The sequence below is a fragment of the Trachurus japonicus genome, chromosome 20, assembly GCF_045865225.1.
Source record: "Trachurus japonicus isolate A0001 chromosome 20, Traja_1.0".
NCBI classification, from domain to species: domain Eukaryota; kingdom Metazoa; phylum Chordata; class Actinopteri; order Carangiformes; family Carangidae; genus Trachurus; species Trachurus japonicus.
Genome location: NC_140926.1, coordinates 13,725,376 through 13,742,551, shown reverse-complemented (window position 1 = coordinate 13,742,551; position 17,176 = coordinate 13,725,376). Strand labels below are relative to the sequence as shown.

The following is a 17,176-nucleotide window of genomic DNA, read 5'->3' as shown; positions in this document are numbered from 1 at the left end:
CCATCAGCTGCACTCCCACCGCCTCGCCCTTTGTCCTCCTCTCTCTGCTTGTCCACACCAAGTGTGAGAAATATTCCTGAAATGTCCTGAATTACGACAACACTGAAAAAAGCTGCGTGGGGCTCAGTCTGCAGCATTAACAGAGGACGTGGTTACTTGAAAACTCTTAGGCCAAACGAGTGGGGACGCTGTGTTTTCCATTACGCACGCAAGCTGAAGGAAAACACATTAAAACAACAACCTCAGTGATATTTTAAATTATCAATTTATCCTAGAGAATAACATTTTTTTTTACTGAGGTGTAAGTTACTAATTCTTCACACGTTGTAGTAAGTTGTCAGTGGTAGTCAGTGAAGTGAGTGTGTGGGTTGCAGGGACTTCAGCACCATGGACAGAGGCGATAGATTTTAAAGGGAGCAAACAATGAAAATATTTCTTCATAAATTCATTGACTTTTGTGCAAATTAAACCAACGGCTTTCTCCTGAGAAACTGATCTGATGCTTCACAGCTGTGTTTCAACAAATAGCCACATAAATGCAATACGAGTGAGAGTGTTATTTTAGCTGCTGTAATAAGAATTATTTATGGAAGTACAATATTTTCTGAAGGCAAAAGGATCCCCAGCCATCAAGTTTATCCTGAACATCCTTTTTAGTTCAAGTATAGAATCATGAAAAGTTTTACTCACTTAAAACTTCACAGATCAGCGATTAAGGATTTGTCAAAATATAATTTAAAAGACAAAGTTTAAGATGACATCATTCATAAATAAGAGCTAACCGCTGAAGATACATTAAAGGGTCGTTTTATCAATCTTCTCGAAATAATTTCAAAACAAAAATTCAAACAACAACGTCGTGTTCTCGTCGTGTTTAGTTGTGATTTTTTTCGGCCAGTCTCCGATCTCAGCTTTGTGTCTGTATGGTGAACCAATCCGACAACAGGGTCATTACAGTGTCCGCTTTAATCCCATCACACTCCTGAATGCCTTGAATCTTCACACAACAGCCTTTAATCAAGAATGGAAATAATCAGCAGACATGAAAACAGCTCACAGCTCTGACATGAAAATCCTGTCAGTGACACTGTTGGGAATCCACCTGCAAAAGGATTTCCCTCTAATATATGAAGTTTTATCACATAAATGTGTTTTACTCTCTTCTGCTTTTAGAAACCAAGACTAAAAAACATTAATTATGCAATATGCATTAATGCACAAATGACTGGAGCATTTAACCCATACTAATATTCACATTAGCCCAGAAGAGGAAATTCCCCAGGGGTGAGACAGAGCCATATGCGTGAGGAAAACAGAACACAGCATCCAGAGTAAAAACAGACCACATCACAGGAATCGGTTTCAAAGCCACAAAACATTTTACAGTTAACCACAGGGTCGACAACATTTAGCTGAAGAAAGAGATTCACAATGGAAAGTCATCATGTTCCTCCTGATGTGGGGGGGACGCTGGTATTTCTGCCATCGTTACGAGCTGGTGAAATGTCATGCACACACAAGGGTCTGTGAAATGTTATGTTGGTGGGTTGGACTGGGCGCAGACACAGCACTCGAAAAGTCTCACGGAGAGAGAAAACCAGGGGGTTTCAAGCCTTCTCTGGTGGTCCACCAACCACAGCCAGTGGTCATAATAGGCAACATCGTTTTTATTCATGAGTCTAATAAAGCTGAATCTGTCTTAAAGGCATTTACAGCGAGAATCGGGGCTCATGAATAAAAGTGGAAGATAAAAAAAAAAACCCACCCCTTTTCATAAACCATAAAATGTCCAATTTACCATATCAAGGGCCAGCAGGGTGCCTATTCATAACACGGATGTGATGTATGCTAAGGATGATAAACAGGAAAGTCAAAATATACATAAGCGTGTTGAATTGAAATGTGCCCTTCATATCAGTAACAGGCCAAACTCTGGCAATGGATTCATCCATGCTGTGTCATACACTGTGTATAAAGATATATGTGCTGCACTGGCTGAGGCACCAAATCAACCGCTGGGTGGTAATTCACTTTTGTCAGGGCACTGATAGCAATGCATAATGTTGTCTTTGTGTTGTGTGCACACAACGCAGGCTAATACAAGTGCACAACTGAAGGCATCAGTTCTGGTTTAGGTTAACTAGACGACTATTTACTTTTTAACTGTTTGAGCTTTGTTATTGGCCGCAGAGGCACAGTGGTGTTGGAAAAAGTTGAGATTAATAGATATGTTCCAGTTACAGTCCAAGTTTTGATTCAATTCTTTTGTTTGAACTAAACTGTCTTTTTTCCCCTAATCTTTATTTGATCAGGCTTTGGATGTTTTGTTTGTATCAGACTTATCTGCCAGAGGAGTAAGAGCTTTTATATCTGATCAACTCTCCAACCTGCAGCATCCCTCATTTGATATTTTAAAATCTGCACTGGGGTTGTGAATAACAGAACTGCAATAGTATGCAAGTGCTTACACCTTTAGTTTATATTAGGCACAATCTGATGTAGTTTTAGGGCTTCAATCAGTTCAATTTTTCTACGATACATTTCTAATGTCAAAGTACATTATGGTTACTTAGTTGCTCTGCTCGTGCATTTCAAAATTGTCTTTCATTTTTGTTTTCAAAATAGTATTTCTGAACAGCCAAATCCTCTGATTGCTATTCTAGGGATTTCAGACAAGCCACAGCCTCACCATAGCCACTTAACTAAGGTCAAATATATGGCAACAACCTTTGTGACATTATACTGGAGTGATGTTATTGAACTAGAAAAGCCCACGATCCTCTAGTCATGCTCTGAAGGAAGTTATGCAACACTTGAAAAAGGAAATACCACTGACTTTATGAATCACGTTAACCGTCGGTTCTAAACTCTGTGAATTGAAACGGGCTCTGTCATGATAATCTTTCATATCTGTAAACACATCACACTCTAATACCTGCACTGATCTTTAAAGCCACTATAGCCCCTCCTGTTTTTGTTTGTTTTGCTGCATGCTGTCACATCTATGGTTTCCCCTGATATTTTGGTGATGTTCAAAAACCAATGAATCTTAATTAAACATGATTATCATGTTGTAGTTTAACGTGACAGGGCTGTGACCTTAAAAGTTCTGCAGCATGTCCCGATTTATCTTTTTTTTTTTTAAATCCTCTGAACTTAATTTTATGACATTTTAACTATTTATCTTCACTCCCTTGTTCTTGGAAACAACACTTGCTACCCACAACATACGACAGACTTCCTGTACATTTCTAACTGTATGTTGCTCTGCTCGCTTAATGAGCTCCTAATTCATTATAGTGGGATTGTTTTTTTCTCTGAGGCAGCCTTGAGGTCAGGTAAACATATGGTGGCGTGTTTAGCTCTGAAAGCTCTAACAGGGTACAATAAATGACGTAGTAATGTGTGATTATCTTCTCATCTGGAATACAATTGTTGAGTAACATCTCTAATATTCAAACTGCTTCCATATTAATCAGATTAAAGTCAAAATCCCCTAATCCCTGTTTACCGATGGCTCTGTCTTTGTGTCGTAATCTGATGTTCTTTTATTTCTCTGAGATTAGAACGTGTCGTGGCAGAGGGCAGTAATTTGTGGTGTTGTTGTGGACGGAGAAGGCTGCATAGATAGTAGTAGGAGTTGTTGTTTTGTTTTTTCTCTCCCAGAAAAACATTTCTCTCCGGATTTGAGAAAAGAAAAACAGGTGCAATGAAATAAAGTGATTTCATTTTACAAATATTTGCACCAAGTAAATCAAATTATGAATGGTGTTGGGAGGGAAATGATTGGATTCGTTGACGTTTTTATACGGTGGCTGTGTTTTAAAGGAACTTCAAGTCGTGTTGTTTTTCTGTAATAATTGGAAGTTTGTATGCTCATGAATCGCTTAAATGGTCCAACAACTTGATCAAAATATTTATAATGCTACAACTAAATGATCTCATATCATTAAAAAAAACTTTTCAGCATCTCAGCAACCAAAAACAAAAAGATTTTAGTCTATTTTTGTCTTTTCTCAAAGGCTGCGTTGTACTCAAGGCGCCCTGTTCAGCTGTGAACTTTTCATTTGTGTAAACTTAACATTCAGATAATGTGCCACTGTTTGATTAGAGAGGATGTGGTGCTCACAGTGATCCGGCTCATATATAAACAGGAAAAAAAACAACAATCAGCTGCATCCATACACACATTTAACAACAACACTGCTGCAAACTTTACACACGGGAAAAGATTTACAGCTGATGGAAACTGAAATAAAAGAAAAAACCATGATCCTGGACAAATTTATAGTCAACATTACTTATGTGGACTGGCTGGAATCTCTGTATCTGGTCTGTGTGTGTGTCTGGACACTGATATGTGAGAGTGTGTGTTTTCACGTGCACATTCTTCCCGTGCGTGAGGGATCGCTTGTCCTGATCAATATGCAGATCCCGACCCTCTCAGGGTTCATTAAAATTACGACGAGATGGATTTCAGATCCACTCTGTGATATTCATTAACTCTGGCTTCCACACTGATATAAAGACATGAGGATGACACAACAACACTGTGAATCACTCATTGCTCTTTTCATACACACACACACACTTTCTCTTTGTTTCCACTTACACACACACACACAGATCATGAGGTAAATGAAAGTCTGACCAACAGAGAGTGTTTGGGCAAAGCCATAAAGAAGCTTCTGTCTAACAGAGCCTGAATTGTGTGCTGTGATACTGTCAACTACTTGTTTCCATGCTGTATATTACCTGATGGCTGGACAGGTTTCTGATTTGAATGTAATCCAAAGATTAAGATTACTATGAACAAGGTCGACTGTATTGTAAACAGAGGCATAAAAACAGACATGAAAAAGACATAAAAACAACAACAGACTGGATTTTTGAGGTCATTCGGGCAACTTAATCACAGTCAATCACATCCTTTCTGGGAATGTTGAAGAATTCATAAAGTGGATTTCAATCTAAAATGTAGAGAGAGTGAGAGAAAAAAAAAAAACAGGCGATCTACTTCCCTCTGCTGAAAATCTGTCATGTTACTAGAGCATGAAACCCTGGCCGTTAGTGTAACACTTGCTTGGCTGATCTTCCTGATGTGCTGAGTGCTACTCGAGGCTTCAGTGTATCTGTCTGAGCAGAGGTCTTTAACAGCCATGAATGCCAAGCATGGGGGAGGCAGGCCAGGCCAAGCGTAACCACGGCGGCCCAATGTCCTTGGCTCTTCGGCGGCCTTCACCTCACACTCCCTGCACAGTGAATTTTATGGCTAATTTCCGGCAATTTATCCTGGCACTTTCAGAAGAGAGATTCCTGCGGGAATAATGTGCATAATTTGCATAAATCATCCTGATAGAATGCACATCAGCATGTAACCCCCCCTGTCTGATGCTGCAGCGTTTACTTTGTAATCAAAACTGACTCTTTTCCACCGGCGGATGCACAAGAGCCATGAGAAGGGGGTCTGAGTTTAGGCGAGTAATTACAAAGGAATGATACACACGTACAGAGACTGGCGCACAAAAAGCTTCCTACATAAAAATTAGCATTATTTCTAAAAAAAACTAAAAAACCCTAAACATACTTTAATCTGCAGTACTGGGGGTGGAAACACAATGCTATAGAGCAACCAAAAAAAACCTTATTTCAAGATTTATTTGTTTTTTGAGTGTGATGCAGATGCACAGACAGAAAAAAAATGTCTTCTCTGCTCCTCAAATGCTACATTTTTTTTTGGATACAACACTTTAAATCCATTTTTTTCACTCTAAATCAAGATCCTAGTTTTTTCTCTATCTCTAATCTAAGCCCCCTAATTTCCCCTGGTTATCCGTCTTTGTCCTGTGCGCTGCAGTAGTGAGACATCAGATACAGTGAGGTCCACAGGCCTGTTTGCAGAAGCTCCTCTGTGTCTGAGGAGAAGAGACGGGGGTCAGCACAAGGCAACCCCCCCCCACCCCTCCCACCCCCCTTGCTTTGATCTAATTTGACGTACAGTGAGAAAGTGCATATTCTCTCGGACTGCCTTCGTTACTATAATCAGCCGCGGTCAAATCGACTTTGTTGGTCGAGGAGGTGTGGGGATGGAACAGAAGAAACGGGCCACTATAGAAAAATGAGGTTTTTGCTTTTCAGCACATATGGCGAGTCGCGAGCGAGGCATGCAGCCTGATGGAAACACTACACAACATGCACGCTGCAGAGTGGGTAGTGGGTTAACTAATCGGAGCAGACACACAGACAAAACGCAGCAGCACTGGGATAAGAACGCTGCACTCGTTACATGCATTAGATTTTGTGACTGATGGGAAAGAAGTGGAAGTGTGTGTGTCTGTGTGTCTGTGTGTGTGTGTGTTTTAAAGGCACGGCCGTCAACGGAGTGAGCAGCTCTGTGTTGCCACACCACCAGGTTCTGCTACTGGCCCTCATCCCGGAGTCTCAAGATCTCAGATGGTATCGCTGGTGACAACGGGACAGTCGTCCGCTGGGTGGACGTTAATCACAATAATACAGGGCAGGCTAATCACGAATCACTGATCAAGCGCTAAATGACATGCCTGCCGTACCCACTGTAACCAGCCCGCTGCATCGGGATTCACACACCAAGACTAGCCATTTTGGAGGGGGGAGGTGGAGGGAGGGAGGGGAGGGGAGGGAGGGGGACAGTGGTTATGAGGCTGGTGCACAGCCATCCAGACAATAATTACTCGATGACTGTGGTCACATTAGGGATCAGTCAAAGCAGATTAATTTCGACTGATAGCATTGGTCCCTCCTAAATGCAGATTTTCTTAATAAGAGTGAAATTGTGTCGCTGAGAGGGTTAAGGACTGTGAGGTTTCGCGAGATTGGGGGGAGGTGGGAGAGATGGGGGGGGGGGGGAGGTTACTCCGGTTACTTATGCGGAGAGACAATGTCTTCTTCTTTGCATGAATCACACTGTACTTCTGAATGTCAGCGCAAAAATTAGCACGCAAATGTGTTTTTCACGTCGCCCGGCCTGATGCGTGCGTTTGTATGCGGGGACCGTATGCACAAGCACAAATGAGGCCGCGTGTGTGGTACGGTAGGCCTTTGACTAAATACCCAGAGACCCCGAGAATTACTCAGAGCAGAGAGGACAGCATCTGTTTGTGTGCTTGTGCCGAGCAAACAAGGCAATTTGGAGAACACCAAGGGAACAGCTAATAAACACAACCTTATTCCCCCTTCCTCCTACACCTGGCTCTGAATATTGCAGTGCTACAGTAAGGAAGCCTGTCTGTCTTTGTGCAACTGTGCACTTGTGTGTCTGTGTCTGTGTCTGTGTGTGTGTGATGCAATAGCAAAGCCTGGTTGACCTGACCAGGAGCGGTTGCTTGTATGTTTTTGCAAATGCGCGTGCACACGAGCATGTGTTTATGTGTCATGGGTAAATGTGTGGCTTGCGCGTGTAACCATTCATCATTCTACGGTGAGAGACATGCCAGTGCTGCTGGGAAATGGCAGGTCTGTGTCCCATCACGCCCTGGCTTCTTTGTCTGTACTGCCAAAGCTGCGCCAAAATGTCTGCCCTGGATACCTGGCATGGAAACAGCACTTTACTGTACACAAAGGTGTATGAACACCGGCCTGGCACAGACTGGATTCCTCTCACATAGATGCTGGTCACAATGGCCTAATAGCAGACGTCCTCGCCTGCTTTTATTTTATTTTTTCTTTACAAGCAGATAAAATGGATATTGGCATCTGTGTTTTCAAGATGTTACATTCATCACGGGGCCAATATGATATAATAATCTAGAAATCTAGAGTTTGGATATGATAACCTGTGTGAGCGTTTCCTGGTTCCTGGTGTTCGTCCTGCAACTGTTGCCGTACACGTGCTATAATGAGACCTGCAGCTTCACTCGCCACCAACACTGACTCTGATATGTAGCCAAAGTGACACCCAGTGAAATCACGCATCAGACCAGACACAAAATGGCCGTCCAGTGCCAAACCCCGCCTTGGCTTTCACTTCACATCACACCACAGGCTCTGGCTCGGGACTGAGGGCTTTATAGGGCATTTAGAGGAAAACTCACGGCTCTCTGTTTACATCTGTCACTAACAGGTATAAGATCACGTATGTGTTCTTCCACAACGACTTATATCACATATGTGTGGTCATTTTTAAAAACTACGCACAATTAGTACAGTACATCTTAGAAACATATTCAGGTTTGCCCTTCAACTACAAGCGGAAGCTTTCTCACCCCTCATGCCACATACCTGGCAGGCTCAGAAAACAGCCCACGTTCTGTCAAGCCTTTGAGCCTTGGAGCCAAGAACATCATGGAATAAAAGAGTGGGAGAAAATAAGTGCAAAAGGGGAGATTAATCTGAGTTATTACATTGATTAGATTTCCAGAATGCTAATTAAAAGATGTTAGGACATGGGCCCAGCCAAGGATCAGTGGGCGCTAATGAGGACCAATAGGCCTCTGTAATCTGTGCTGTAATGAGAGCGGTTTAAATGTAAAGTTTGCCGGGAGTAGAGTAGGGAGGTGGATGGTTAGAGGTGGGGATTGAGTGGCAATCCTGGAAAACCAATCCTATACCATCATTATATAACCAGTAATGGTGGGGATTCACAGCCTCAGCAAAAAGAGAGAAATAAAAATAAGGTGAGCGGAAGCAGAGAGGAATTCAATTATGCTGAAGAGGGTTTTGCACAATAAATAAAAACATTTTATTATTAGACAATTAACAGGATGGTTTAATGGCTGAAGGTCACATACCCTCTCGTCTTGTATTTCAATAAAGTCTTTGTAAAGTAATGGGGCAGTATCTTTTAATGGGAGACCAGTTATCCCGCCCTCCTGCTCCTTTTCTCTTTGCTTGTTCCTTCAGGTTTTATGATTTCTACACTTTCCAGGTTCGGTATAAAAAGAGTGTGTAATTGTGATCAAATAAGTTAGGGTCTACAGTTTAACTTGACTTTGGATGCTGGCAATTTGATTTGCAACAGTATATTTTCACTTTGGTCACCAGTGGGGCTGCAACTAATGATGATTTTTTTCATTACCGATTATTTACTGTCTTTAAAATGTCACAAACAGCAAAAAACAGCCATTATAACTTCTCAGAGACAATGATAGTTGCCTGTTTAGTTGCCCAACTTTTGATGTTTGGAGTTTGCTTAAAAAGTGTCTGAAACCATTAAGTGAATATCAAAGTAGTTGCCAGTTACTTTTCTGTTAAACAACAGTTTGATTATTCGACCAGTCGTTTCATTTCCAATCACCTGTTAGACAACCAACTCAATAAAGGAGGAAAAATGACTCAGTCTGAAGGAGGAATCTATCTGCAGCCAAAGGAAATGGCAGAATAATACAAACCAGACGGTTAAGGAGTCAACTGAAATTAGAAGGGTCATTACTTATTCAGTGGATGGTCGTTATTAGCAAATGAGTCTTACTGACAGGTGCACCCCACTCATTTACAAATCACTATAATCAGCCTCCTAATTTGTCACAAATAATGACTTGTGTTGAGAACAGGCTGGTAAATACTCAAGGAGAATATCAGCCCTAATGGGTCTCACTGTTTACGGCTTCTGGTGTGCATGTACGAGTGGGTTCAAGTAAACATGATCTCATTACATGTATCTTCACACTCGCATGGTACGAGCAACTGTGTAGTCGGAAATCTGCATGGCAAAGTTTACAGGTGATTAGATATGGATGTAAACATGCATGGCTGGCAGTGGCAGGTCAATAACAACAGTTGAAAAAGTTATAAATCGTGTAGTGCCTTATCAAACATTTTACTGTCTTTAACCTCTGTCAATACCCTTGCACTCTCTACACCCAAGTAACACCCCTTCTCCACTGCCAGTATTATTTCATTCTGCAGTGGCAAAACAAGAATACGAACACTCAATATTTCCTGAGTGATAGGTCAATCTCACACCCACTGTCAAAATGACTAGATATTAAAAAGCCTTATAATTTTTCAAGTTTAATCAGTAAGAATTGCCGCAACTGGTGGATGTTGCATCTCAAGAAATGTATCCTCAAACAATTAATTCTTAGACCTGCATTTAAGCAAGGTTATGGTCAAGTTAAGCATCAATAACTGGTTATAGAGGGCACAGACTTCACTTACAAGCCTGGTAATCTAACGTCAGCCAGAATGCAAAGTAAGGATTGCAACACAAGAGTCTGCAGTCACATGCATGCTACTATCCCATAATGATTATACTGTATGTCTTAGATTATTGTGTTAGCAACATTTGCAAAGCTGCATTAAACCTTGAAGCTGCGTTGATGCAAATAATATCAGTTGGCATGTACAGTATATGGTGATGAAAAGGCAGGGCATATGCAAACCAAAATTCAAGGCAATACAAAAACATCCTACTAATGAACTATGTGAAAAAAGAAAAAAAATATTAGTATATTACAAAATCAAATTACTGTAGGCTAAATTACCTGGGAACCATAGCAGCCCATCTAATAGTTGTCGAGACAAAAATTAATTACCATAAGTATGTTAAAGTAATCATAGTGTAATTTTGACTCTCATGGTTAGAGCTCAATCAGCTTGTTTTCATGTATCAGGAATGAGAGAGTTGTGTGTTTAACCAAGCTTAAGGCCTGACATCCAACCCGGGTTATGGTGCACGAAAAAAGAGGCTGAAATTACAGTGAGGGTATGACAATACTGATACAGGCTATAAAAACATGCCGTTTAATGCGCCCCATCACCCCCCCTTAGAGTGGCTCCCTGGTCTTCTCGCCATTAAGCCGATTCATCACCTCTTCAGAGAAGGCCATGACACAGATCCAGTCTATCAGTCACTCTCTTTAGGATGTGGTTGCTATTCAGATCATCAAGGATTTCTGCCACATTAAACATGGAAGTGAATGCTGAGGCCATCTAAACAATGACACTGGAGGAGCTGCTCAAAGCAAACAGCTCTTTATTGAAAATGTAAGAGTGAAAAGCCACAGTAATCATACCAGAAATTAAAATATGAAAACAATGATGTAGCAATAATGTAAAATTTGGTCTGCCACTCAAAGCCAGTTGTTCGATATGTCACTTTTCTAATGACTTCTCAAGAAAGGACCCTGGATTTGCATTTTCGGTCCCCGCTCCCGTAATGAAAAAAGGTAGAGTGGAGCATATTTCACTGTGGCTGTCAAACCCACTCACACCCCTCTGCAAAGCACTCAGGAACTTCATTCCATCGCTGCCCATCCTTACGACTGTGCTATGAAATTGACTATGACAAAATTAGCAAACCTAGACTGTTTGGACACATTCCCAATATAGTGGCTCTCTCTCTCTCTTTTTTTTTTTCAAAATGCAATCAAGCCCTGGAACATCAAACATGAAGTCTCCTTGGAAGTTGTTTGCTCTCTTTGGCACGAGTACAGCTATAGATTTATGTAATCGCAAGCTTGTTAGGGAGATTTCTGGAGCCTATTGACAGTGACGTGCACTGGGGTTTGGCAGAGGTGACATCTGGGAAGCACGACTCTGCTGCACCACCACGCAAAACCAATTAGAGATCTATATTCCCAGACAGGTCCGGACTTTGTTCTGTGGTGGAGGGATACATGTGGTTTAATGTCTTTATTAACATGACAACCATGTCCAATACACCGTCTTCGAATGACAATCAAAGGGTCACTGTAGTAAGGGGAGGGGAGGGGGGTTGCAATCAGTGAAATCATGCTCCACAGTCAGGACTGTGTTGACAAGTTAAGACATCAAAAAGCATTTTCCAAGTGAACTGTTCTTGCGACAAAAAGTGTCACAGAAGATATAGTGAAAAACACAGAGGATTTTTTTAACAAGCAGAAAGTTGTTGAAGTGACACCGGTTATCGCCTGTTACAGCTACTGTTAAGGTGGCGGAGCGGGATGGTTAATTAGAAATGGTTCAGTTTCAGTTGGACAAGCTCTGCTCTGCTTACTCTTCAGCATTAAATGAATCTCAACGGCTGAAGTAATTAGCTCAGTCTATTAATTACTATAATCACCTATTATCATGTTGGCCTTCGTTTTAATATGTTTCGTGGATGTAACGAGCTTGTAGCACAGCTGTTTTCAGGGAATATTCTCCGTTTGAGTGCTAATTATTTTGCAATTAAAGAATAAGGCTGGCCTTATCCTATATTTCTCATTCAACAAATACTATTTAAACAAAAGTGTCAGTCTGTCTCACACTATTTTCACACTTGACCCATTTGTCCCTACTTAACAAATGGATGAAAATATCTAAAAACTCCTCACAAATATACTTATAGTTTGAAACAGCTAAACTTACACAACTAATATGATTTGTTTACGCTGTAGACTGTGGGGACTGCCTTAAAAAACAAAAACTATGTTCATTGTAATAAAGGAAGTGTCACCCAGTTCAACAGAGCAGCTCATTTATATCTTTTTAATCATGTTTGCTCAAGGACTCTCAGGCTTCAGCTAGTCAGACCACACTTGTTAGTAGGATCAGTCTTTGTGTTTTTACTGCATTTTGTTGTTATGAAATTAATAATAAGAAAATATCACTCGCATTATTATCTCAGAGAAAAAAAAAATACAAAAAATCATCAGTCACAAATAAAGTTTACTAAATATGTTTTGGCATTGTCCATTTCAGATTAGTATAAAAAAATATATATGGCAGTGTGACACAAAACCAAGATAATCAGCAATTATTTTGTCCAATATGTGATAAAAATGTGCCATTACATCAGTTGTCCCTTTAATCCCACTTTACAATGCCAACCAGGCCCAAAGCACTGGGGTTTTGCAGGAGCCTAATACGTTGGCGGTGTGTGAGCAGCGATGAAATAAGGATGGGGGTCTGAGGAGATGGAGGTGGAGAGCGGTAAACAAGGCGGTCCTGCTCCCCAGCTGTGAAGGTGACACAGGGAAGCTACACGCAGAACAAGCCCTTTTGATTAATCACAGGATATTTACTAGCTCAGATCTAATCAAGGACCGCAGGATCACAGACTACATCATACACGGCCCAGGAATTTACACAGCAGAGTTAACCTGTCACCTGCCACTGTCCTCTTCCTTACATCTATAAACACTGTGTGTATACTTTGGCCAGCAGTTACACACGACGCCCTGAAGCACCTCCAGAGGTGATTGTTTTATTTCCGCCGAAACATTATAACCTGCAGTCAGATACTCAACACATGTCGTTTGATATAAAACCTTATGGCAGAGGGGAGAAAGAGCCATTTATCTCAAGGTGGTCGTGGTAATGGGAAACAAGAACGTGACCGGTTTTCTCACTAAGTAAACTACAGCAGCGTGTGCAGTGCACAGGCCCGTTCTGCCAGCCCGTAGCAGAGGGACAGTTATTTCCTGAGGAGGAGATATATAAAAGAAGGACTAATCCAAGATTACAAGCGAGAAGGGATTAAGCAAGTACGATCTCTGATGGTCTGTAATGTGACGTTTATAAGCGATTCAACACTCAGATGAATGTTCGGAGAGCACAGCTGGGATTTTAAGAGGGGTACAGTACGCGCAATCCAATCTTGGTGAGGATTTTACTATGATTTCTGCTAGAGCTGAAATGAGTTAATCAATTAACGGTCAACAATCTGGGAAAATGATCAACAAATACTGAAAATTATTATCTACTGTAAACCCACTTATTTTAAGCTTGAATCAGTGCAGAAACAGGAGGATTTATTGCATGCAGATGACACAGGAACAAAAAGTTATATTCTTTAAATGCCAACTGTATCATAAGTAATGGCTGAACAGTGGGATATCTGTTGAAGCCAACTCAGCGATAATTATCCATGTTACATTAGCAAAAAAAAAAAAACATTTGTCTAAAACTGTATGAAATGGATTAAGACATAACCTTTAGCGTGACCTGTGTGCTGTCCTCTGTTGTTAGCACTTCTGAAGAAGAGGACGAGGCAGTGGTGGAAGTGCTGCAGCCCCGCCGTGTTTATGAAGGGCTCGGGATAAAGTGTGGCCTGCGCTATTGTGTCGCCTGGAAAATGTCACTCCCCGGGGGGGGGGGTCTCAGCTCAAAGAGGTTTTAAGAAAATCCTGGCAACACCGACACATGAAGGGAAATTTCACAGCGTTGATTTTATTAAAAGGACAAAATGTAACTATCATGACATTAAGAGTCTATTGTATCTTTATTTAGCACTTCCCTGATTGTGTTAAAATGCTTTTGCTCCTCATCCATATAAATGAAGCGATGACGCCCTCAGTGACAGTTTGAAATAAAACGCTTTTGTTTGTGTTGAATCAAAAGTGATCCGCGGTGTTTAAGCAATAGATCACTTAGCGATATGAAGCCAGATCTCTGCCACATGAGCTCCGGACAAATAGTTAGTCTATTAGATGAGAGCCTTTTTGTCAGTCTCCCCGGCTCCCAGATATTTCCTCAGAGTGACGAGTCACATTAGACGCTAGGAGGAAGAGTAATTTCTGTGTCACATCCCTTTAGCCCAACCTCACTGACAATCGCCAAGACGAGGGCGTTCTCACTAAAAATTAATCACATTTGCCTTTTTAATGGCATCCCTCAACCCTCTGCCAAGAATTCACATTCGTCTTCCTCCTATTGTGTTGCTCCGGCAGCTTGGTATCTCTGGCAGTGACAAAGTGATTTCAAGGAGTGTATCAATACTTACATCACCCCTCCGGCCCTCTCTCTTCACTGTTGACACTACAGCACTCCCAGCTAGGCCCAACTGGCAGAAGGCCATCCACATTATAGACATAAGCGGACAGCAGCGGCGGATTGAAAGCTCGAATACATCATGTATTTACATGATGTGTTTACTTTTACTGAGTACATTTCTCCCCAAAAAAATGACCATATTAACATATTTGTCCTGGAAACAATCAGGGCTGTCAGGAGGCAGCGCTGTGGTTAAGACTGTCAATGTATACCAGCGAGAAAATAACAAATATGACACTAGATATTCTGCTAGGAAAATAATGTTTAGCTACAACCCTATACATGTATTTGTTTTTCAAACTGTAGCAAAGAGTGCAAAAAAAATCTATTATTTCTACTTCAAAGCATTGAAATTTGAGAAAAGACTTAGAAAAATATTACCACACTGACTGTAGTCAGGGCACAAATAGTAATATATATCTTCTGAAGAGATCTTCAACTGTCTCACTGAAGCCTCAGACTCACACTGAAAACAGGCTTTTCCTTCCATCAAATATTCAGACAGACTTGTAATTCCTTGTGAGTGAGAAACCCTGTAAAATGACTGGGAAACAAAACACTTGTGGTAAAAACAGTGTTCTGAAGACATTTCTGTCAGATTCCTCCCTTTTTTACAGATTTCATCACTGAGCTGCTGTGGCGTAAATGCTTTAAAACACTTTGACATAACATGCTGCGTCCAGAGACCCACGACTGGTGAATAATGAATCTACAGTATGTTCTGAACAGCTGTCTTCTTGCAAGAAGTTTTTTTTTCCCGAGGCTTTTGGTCACATCTCTCACGTGCTTTTTAAAGAAACCTGCATAATTTGAGATCATTCACCTGGCTCTTGTCACGACAACAACTGACCAATCAGCGGGGGCGCAAACTAACAACATACCATTGTGATTGGCCAAGGAGCAGAGAAAAACCAAGACCACCCTCCATTCTTGCTGCCCACGCTCTTCATATTTAATTCAGAGGTTGTGTATTTCTTTATGATTGCAACATCTGTTTGCTCCCAGTGCCAGCTCCCTCTGTCAGCCACCCTCTGTTCAATAATTCCTGTCCTGACCCCTGAGAGCCCCTGACATCACAGCACCGGCTGCTGCTCAAACTTCACCGCGACCAGACACAAAGGGACAGGTGCCTGCTACCAAATCATCTGGCTCACAACCCGCCGTCACCTACGTAGATCATTGGTTTTATTGTTGTTAGCATAAGCTGAGCGAACGCTTTCCATCCTCATCATAAAAATGGATGGCGACATACAATACATGCATAACACGAGAATTAGGATGACACTGTGTCATCACTCCTGAATGATGACAGTGAAAGTCAGTTAGGCTGATGTTTTTTTTCTGTAAACATCTGCAAAATATTTCTATTTCGTGCACAGGAGGTGGACAAAATAATGCCAACACCTCATGGAAATTGACTTTCAAGAAAACTCTTCAGTCACAATCCACTAAACTACAAAAAGATGTCTGAATCTGATGGGCAAAGTCTCAATAAAACAATATGAAGTCAGGTCAACTGAGCTCAATCCATCCATCAATGGTGTTTAACAAAATGCAAAATGTAGAAATGGTATGTAAGTAATATGACTTACCTTTGAAACAGGACAGTTGTATTGATTTAGATATGTACCGGTACGTTCTTTCAAGTCTTGAAGGAAAATATTTGTTCTATTGCCAACACACCCAAAAACTGTCTCTCAATACATTTGGCTTGAATTATCTTCTCTGTGACTTTGTGCCAGCACTGAATTGGTTTAAAATTAAAAATGGATCACAAGAGCACTGTTTATTTCTATTCTATTCTTTAAGAAAAAACACATTTCACATATATTTCCTAGAATAAAAGATTTTTAGACATGCTCATGAGCAGGATCAGTTTAGTTGTTTTGGAAAAATACTGAATATCCCCATTATGGTTAATATGGTTATTTAGCCTAAACAATATGTACATGGTAAGAGAAATTTGTTTTAAATGTTTTCACGATACTGTGATGATTCGACATTTGTATTAATGGAGGAAAAGAGCGTGCAGAGGTATGGCAGTCAGATCTACAGCCTGTCAACATGTATGACTGATCAAAGCATTCAGTCTGGTATTCTCAGCGTGATCCTCGTTGTCAGAGACACTAAAGGTGGTGGGGTCTATAAACAGATGCTACCCACTGACCTTAGAAAACATGGCGGAGGGGCCAGATGTTCGGATAACCTCACAACCTTGGGACCAGCTGATGTGGCAGTGATGGAGATGGGTACTGGCAGAGGAAACTGATCTAGTGGCATCGGAGGTTCCTGTTTTTCCCACTTTTTCTGCGTTGGTCTTTAGCCCCGAAACCGGGCAATCCTGGAAGGCAGGGAAAGATGGAGGACGGATGAAGGGAAATATGTAAACACAGAAGAGAAAGGGAGACAGGGAGAGGGGAGGGAGTAGTGGTCAGTGGTGCTGACGGTTGTCACAGATGTTGAG

General features: G+C 41.2%; 1 long non-coding RNA gene across 6 annotated transcripts in view; it reads right to left on the bottom strand.

Moving 5' to 3' along the window:
* The window catches only part of LOC146966572 (uncharacterized), a 64,685-nt gene that overhangs the window by 17,631 nt on the left and 29,878 nt on the right, over positions 1-17,176 (bottom strand). For 2 of the 6 annotated variants that reach the window (XR_015034545.1, XR_015034549.1), the window contains exon 3: positions 16,880-17,053. This is a non-coding gene — a long non-coding RNA (uncharacterized LOC146966572). Of the gene's footprint in view, positions 1-5,005; positions 5,317-10,941; positions 11,776-12,789; positions 12,919-15,145; positions 15,257-16,879; positions 17,054-17,176 lie in introns of those variants that run through there. The other 4 variants (XR_015034547.1, XR_015034544.1, XR_015034548.1 and 1 more) reach the window with 4 other exon arrangements.